The sequence below is a fragment of the Micrasema longulum genome, unplaced genomic scaffold, assembly GCF_059751315.1.
Source record: "Micrasema longulum isolate JH-2025_06_02 unplaced genomic scaffold, ASM5975131v1 h1tg000222l, whole genome shotgun sequence".
In the NCBI taxonomy this organism is placed as follows: Eukaryota; Metazoa; Arthropoda; class Insecta; order Trichoptera; family Brachycentridae; genus Micrasema; species Micrasema longulum.
In genome coordinates, this window is record NW_028277427.1 from 1516418 (window position 1) to 1524204 (window position 7787).

At 30.9% G+C, this 7787-nt stretch overlaps 1 protein-coding gene across 3 annotated transcripts in view; it reads right to left on the reverse strand.

The window, feature by feature from the left end:
* The window catches only part of LOC148283572 (DNA oxidative demethylase ALKBH2-like), a 232741-nt gene extending 231120 nt beyond the window's left edge, over window positions 1-1621 (reverse strand). For 2 of the 3 annotated variants that reach the window (XM_088243652.1, XM_088243649.1), the window contains exon 1: window positions 1484-1551. The gene's annotated coding sequence lies outside the window, so the exon portion shown is untranslated. Of the gene's footprint in view, window positions 1-1483 lie in introns of all 3 variants that reach the window. The other variant, XM_088243650.1, reaches the window with a different exon arrangement.
* Between the last annotated feature and the right edge of the window lie 6166 nt (window positions 1622-7787).

The following is a 7787-nucleotide window of genomic DNA, read 5'->3' on the forward strand; positions in this document are numbered from 1 at the left end:
CGTGAACCTATAGAGAAGCCCTACAACTATGTTTCATAGAACGCAAGCGATGTTGGTTCGTTGGTTAGCAACCGATTGGTGGCCATTTTGTTTTGTTTGACAACATAAACATAACGGTTCGATCGGATGCTTTTGCCGATGTGCTTGGCATTGTTTGTAAATAACTTGGATATTTACATTATAATTAATAAAAATCGACAATGGTGAATTGCAGTATGTTTGATTGCAGCAGTAGGAGCATCAAATGTGTTAAAGGAGTCAGTTTTCACAGGTAATTGATTTTGAATATATTCCCATGATTAACATTGATTTTTGGCATTTATTGTCCCGACACGTGTATTATGTTGCTTAAAAACTTTCCTTATATCAACATATTTACTTCAGATACTATTTATTTCAATTTAGGAGATAAATTTGGGAATTAAAGTATTTTTGCTGTTGATAATGACAATCGACTACGGGCAATATGTCGGGGCCGCACTAGGCATCCATTTAAAGTTTGAGTTTTTATCAAGTAGAGGTCGATTCAAATTTTACTCGAAAATAGCAATGTCAACCTTGAAATCGCATCTTAAATAACGTGTCTAAATTTCAGGCCGCTACGACTCACCGTTTTGGAGATGTGACGGACAAACAAAAAAACTCAACACAGGACTTTGGTTCCATGGAGTTGGGATTTATGTCTCAATAAATGTAACTTAAGTATATTATGAATAAAATAGATAAATAAATAAAAAAAGAAACACAGACATGTATTTTAAAAAATAAACATTTTCAGTTTAATAAGAATAGGCGAATTATAGAAAATAAATTGGAATAACCCTGCAATAATAAATACACAGGTACAAGTTTAAAAATATTTACAATGCAAATTAATATCCATTTGGCAATTCTCGACCTGAGTACGGCCCATTGTTTTGCTGCGAACTGTAGCTAACTTAATACTCAATAGTCATAGAATGGTTTTTCTATGTTTGGGCTCCTCCATAGCTTGGCACATTATTGCTCTGAGGCTAAATCGAAGAATTTTTTAAATTATCAAAAAGTAATGCAGTTAGAAGTTAGAAATTGAGTAGAAATATGAATATAATACCTAACATATATTATTTGAAATAATATCTAATCAACCATACCTCAGTATAACCAACAAATATTTTTATCATAGAATTATAATGATTTTTATATTTAAAAAAAAGTTAAGTAAATTCATCAGGATTAGGTTTAGGTACCTACTCTGTAGATAAGTAAAACTAATTGAAAATTATTATCTTGATTAAACGGATTAAAAAATATTATTTCACAAGGAAATTTGAAAAATTCTACACTATAAAACAATAACAAAAAATCGCTATCTAAATGCCGTCAGATTATTTAGCAAACACAATGTGACATTTTTAACCTAAACTGTCATTACAAGATCGACAGATCAGCATTTTATTTAAGTAGTGTGGGTGTATAATATTGATGCAAATTTAAGACTTACCGAATTTACTTCTAGATTTGAAATTTAAATTCGATCACTTTTGTTTACTTTCTTGACAACTTAACCATAGATTATTTTATTCTGTTGGAGCACACTTAATTTAATACCACCCAGACACAAAGTATGACCACTGAAAAAAAAATGGCTTCCAATGCGGGCAATTTTTTTTTTAAATGTCCGTAAATGTCAAAGAAATTTTAGGCTGGAAATAGCTAAACAATTAGTATTTCAAAGATTCTGACAACGTTTGTTTTTATTTGAAGTTTTCATAGGATTAACGTTAAAGATTTTTTTGTTTGATATGTATTAGATGAAAAACATACTTTTTGTCTTATACTTAGTTTCAATAATGAGGTCTTATTTCATCTTATTTTATTTTATTTTATTACATTTTATCTCTAATTCTTAATATTTTAAATATATTAATATTTTCGACACTTGACACTTGTGCAATATTTACACACATGTCCATCCTCATTCCAATATAACACCCACCCTCTCACTCACTTACACTCACACAAACACACTAGTATGTATTGTACGTGTATTTAATGTATTTCTGTGGATATCTGTCATTGGTTTTATTCTCTGTATATTTTATTTGTTGTATTTTTGTTACAAGTATTACTGTTGATATCCCCAATAAATAATAAAAAAAACATAAGTTTTGTTTGTTTATTTACAAATAAAGAGAACAAAAGAACACAGCGACAAAAAATTGTAGAGTTACTCAATAATGTATTCTCCTTTAATATTTTTAAAAAATATAGTCAATAGTTCATAGTATCATCGTCGTAAACTGCGCAAGTATTGCAAGCAGCTGTGACAGTTTTATTCCCTTAATTGAACTCAAATAGATAGAGGTATCTAAAATTATCACTTTCGTCCACTTGACATTCCATTTTGAAGATTTTGAATTAAATCAATTAACATATTATGCAACATAAAAGCTAACACAATATCTTGTATAACAGAAAATGTTCATTTGAATGACTTATAACGGATACCATTTTACTTTTGGTGCTCATTTAAAAAAAAAAAACCGACACAACTTTTAGGGCATGTTTCGAAATAATTTAAAATGATCCCCTTGGCATGGAACACCCTTGTAACGAATTTAATATTAATATATATTTTTAAATCATAACTATTGTTTACCGGACGTCTAAAGACGGCAGTTCAAACTAGATGATTTTAAATGTTTTTGAATGGTCTTAGCTTCTATGAGAAATATAGAAATATTCATATTTTGTCTATGCAGCTTGACTGTGAAATCATCTTCTAGCCACCAACAAAGATATTTTTACAGTAGCTCTGTTTTAATCACACCTGATGAAACATTGCCTTTCTCTTTCTTAATCTCTTATTTTTTCCTCCCTCTATTCCCCTTTTCCCATTGATGATTAGTGACAAAATAATTTAATTGATATAACTACACAAATTGTTAGTTTTATTTTTCGATATATTTTTTTCACGCTTATATTTTGAAACTAAAATTATATAAATAACACCATTTATTTTATTGTATGTTTCGAAGGAATTTCCATTTAGCAATAAGGCCGCTAGTGTACTTATGTTAATGTTTAATAAAATAAAATAAAAATTTTAAATAATGCATATGTAATTTTAAAATATCTACAATTCTGAGTATGAAATAACACCAGTATTTTGAAACTCGATGGCTACTCTCAAGCAAAAATCGTGAAAAAGGAAATCCCGTTGTGATTAGTCCACCTTATAGTCTAAGGGTTAAAATATGTGTCAACGTGCTTACCGTCATGCCTCAGGTGCTCAGGTCCCAGGTTCGATTCCCGGCAAGGTCAACTATTAATGTTGAATAGGTATGTACTTTTTCAATGCAGAATAGCATAGTTTCAGACTATTAATTCCAAAGAAAACATAAAATTATGCAAGAAGGTGTTGAGATAACAACCGTAGAATTGTGTTGTATTAAAATGTAATTAGATTAATATTTTTGGATTCAAGGTTCCTTAGCTTCTATTGTTTGTATACATAATTTAGTTGTAGTAATATTATTTGTGTCATACCTTGTCTGGCCTTGCCTATTATTAAATAATATCTGTACATCATGTTCAAGAACATTTTTTAAACAAAAATGAAATGATTTATGATTATTACCCTAGAAATTAATTTATTTTGGCAGAGAAAAAAACTTACTTAGGTAGACACTTTTAATATATTTAATCAAAAGTAGTTCCTGTCTTAATCCTTAAATGCATTTTTTTACCCTGAATTTAAATGTTAAATGCATCTACAAATTATAAGTATGGAAACAACAAAAAGGTCTATGAATAACAAAATATACACAAATCTAAAAATAAAGCGAATATTCAAGAATAACATAAAATTAATGATATTTGTTATAATAAACAAAAATTGTTGATAAATCCACCGAGTCCATGAAAAATTTTTAAAAAAATAATTCTGGCGTTGCCTAGTATGTAGGTCAAATAATTCAATTAGATGAATCTTACACGCATAAATAAAGGTTTCTGCTCTTTTACTTCACAAACATCAACAGATGAAAGAATTTAAGGAATATAGATGTTCAAATATGTTTAAAATGGTGAATATTACACTGTGTGTAAAGTGGCCACTTAAACCAGCCAATGACATTTCATAAGCCCTGTAGATGCCTAAACTTCTGTATTACCTTCTCTAAAATAGTATTTAGCTCTTTTGTATTATGTTAATATTAACAGCTCTCCAGGGAGTTGAATCCAATCCTTGTCTACAAAAATTTGGACCTACTCAAAATATGTTAATAATAAGAACATAAGTAAATTAATGAAATTTTAACACAAATAAAAATATGCAATATCCAAAAAAACCTACCAAAAACCTGATAGTGCCTTTTTGGCAGAAAAAAGATACAATAAAATGTATGTAAGTAGATAAAACTTATTGTCTAAAAAAACACAACAAAATATAACATAAACGATAATAATAATAATAATCTTATGATAAAACATAATTTTATTAATTTGGAATATTATAAAATAATTCGATTTCAATATACCTATTTGACGGAAGGAAAAGATTTAAATAGAACAGTTCGAAATGCAGTTCAAATTATCATTCTTGAAGTGGGAAAACATAATTTAAAAGTATTCCTTCTTCAATCTGTTTTCCTTTTAATTTTGTCATTTTGGTTATATGTTTATTAATACAAAATCATTTTATATTATAATATCTTGTACAGGTACTTTTTTAGTCTATTTGTTTGTGTCCATATTGTTGTTCATTTTATTCAATGGCCTTGTTCTGCAACTAATTCGTTTCGTAAATTCAATCGTATAGTATGAGAGGGAACGAGAGCGAAATACGATTTCGGTTGCGTTAGAGCGAGATGGATATAAAACGAACGAACGAACTTACAAAACGAAATTGTGACAGAAGAAGCCTGCAGAACCAGCGGATGGGTTAGGCTTCAAGCTACGTTTCAAAACATGTGAAATGCCTACTACCAATTTTAATTCCGAACTGTTTTATATCACATATATATGACATATTATTTTATAATCAGCAATCAATTACCTTTGATATTTTTTTAAAAACCTACTTGAATTCAGCATCCGATCGTAATTGTCAAACGGTTGATCAACAATATTTTGAGTTTGGCCGAATTTTTGTAGACAGGGACTGGATTCAACTCCCTGGGGAGCTGTTTATATAGACATATTACAACAGAGATGAAGAACATTTAAGAAAAGATAATATAGAAGTCTAGGCATCTACAGGGCTTATGACCTGTTAATGGCTGGTTTAAGTGGCTTCTTTACACACTGTGTAACATTCACCATTCTGCCCATATTTGAACATCTATACTCCTTCAATTCTTTCATCTTTTGATGTTTGTGAAGTTAAAGAGCTGAAACCTTTATTTGTGCGGGTGAGATTCATCTAACTGAATTATTTCACCCACATACTAGGCAACGTCCTAAAATGTTATTTTTTCAATTTCTATACTTCTTCATGGACCAGGTGGATTGATCAACAATATTTTGAGTTTGTCCAAATTTTTGTAGACAAGGACTTGATTTAACTCCCTGGGGAGCTGTTTATACTAACATATTACAACAGAGATTAATGATGTGTAAAGTGGCCATTTAAACCAGCCATTGACAGGTCATAGGCCCTGTAGATGCCTAGACTTCTGTATTATCTTCTTTTAAATGTTCTTCATCTCTCTTTTTTTTCTTTTTTATTAGGGCTTTCCTACCTAAACATGATAACATCGACCGAAAACAAGACACATGGATTTACAAATCATAATAATCATAAAAACAATACAAACAGCGGACTTATTCTGTCACAATTTCGATTCGTCAATTCGTTCGTTCGTCATATATCCATCTCGCTTCAATGTAATCAAATCGTATTTCCCTCTCGATCCCTCTCATACGATAAGAATAAATTTACGAAACGAATTAGTAACAGAATAAGGCCACTGACTCGAGTCGACCACAAGCCCAACGTGTGACACTAAACGGTATACAGAGAGAAAGTTGCTTGGTGTGTGATGGTAAAAAATATTCTACGGCGATAGATTCTGAACAAGTAAGAAGGCACGTTGTCACAAATGCTTCTTATATATATATGTAAAAATATATTTATATATATATGTTTTTTAAAAATCAGTTTATTGATTTGACACGTTTATGTACAAACAGTAATTAGAGTAAAGGAAAGCTATCCTCTCTGAACTTTCATTCAGTAACATGAAAAATGGCGATATTTGAAGTGATACGGTTGAGTAAAGACATCATTCTTCCCACTGGCATTACCATTGGCAGGTTGGTTCTGCAAGAAGGAAGATGAAACACATATAATTAAGAATAGTCCAGAAGGAGCGTAGAATCATATTTGAATACGTCGAACTTTGTCCAATAATTCCCCCACTTAGAAACACTTTCGCCGCGCGCATACTTGAAGTCACCGCGTAATACTGCCAAGAATATAACCATAACACAAATGTAAGGTAAAAAAAAAACAATTTGTTAATTTTTCTAAAATTTTATTGTGCACTCGGAAACATTGATTGACACAACAGGGTAGATAAGTAAAGGGTCATTTAATAAAAGGAATTGAATCAATGAACTTTGAACTTAAAATATAAAACAAATTTTATTTTACATAAAACGGGTTTTTTTTATATCATGTTAAATAATATTTGATGTTTTAAAGATAATTTCGGTCAAATTTCTACCACGTCATTGATTAATCCGAGGTTTAATTTTCATTGTTTTTCTTATTATATGAGCAAAGTAGGGTAAAAATTTTTACTGCCCTGGCAACACTAACGAAATTTCCATTTTGTTTCTTCGACAATCTGACAGATGGGAAAATAATTCAATTTTTAAGTAATGCATTTTTGACATACACATTCATTTGCTAATTACACATAAAATGTGATTGCATCCTGTTTCTTTAAGATCCTAGCAGTATTTTTACATTTTAAAAGGACACAACACGGCATGGTTAAATTCAAATCAGGACTATTCTTAGTTCTATGATAAAACAGTTAAAATAACAGTATTGATGTTTTCTTTTATGTCCGGACGGATGAATAATTCTGTTTGTGAAATAAAACCAGAATCCTGAACGAGTGTTTTTGACCTGATGGCTGCTCTCAGGTAGAAATTCTGAAAGAAAACGACTGGAGAAATATTCGCCTCGTAGTATAGTGGTTGGCACGTTCGCCTACCTTGCTTGAGGTCCCGGGTTCGATTCCCGGGAATGTTGACATGAAATATTTGTTTTTTAACGGTGCACTGAAATCTACTTTGGCAAACAAATTTTTGTCGCAGGAGGCAAAACTATTATGAACGTGGATAACTTATAAAGTGCCATTTTCGTAATATAATACCTCAAGTGCGCTTTATAAATTGATTATATAAAGATATAAATTTAATTTTAACTTTTTAATTTAGGAAAAATAATGTACTTTGTCACCACATGCTAGGGATTTATTCGGATAATTTAGAGAACAGGTGTGTTTAAGTGTCTTACGAAACATCACTTCCCTCACAGTTTCGGACCTCTGCTGGGAGAGCATTCCATGCCGTAGGGCCTGCGACCGCAAATGCGCGTTCGCCGAATTTAGTGCGCTATTTGCGTAGAGGTACAATAACTTTTCCTTTCGACGTAGATGTAGCTGATCTAAGCGTAAGACTGTCAGCTAGTTCATCCGGAATGCAGAGTTCCCTTAGATATTTTGGAGCAGAGTTGTGCAGTGACTTATACATAAGCCAACAGAGTTTGAATTCCACCCTCTGTAGAA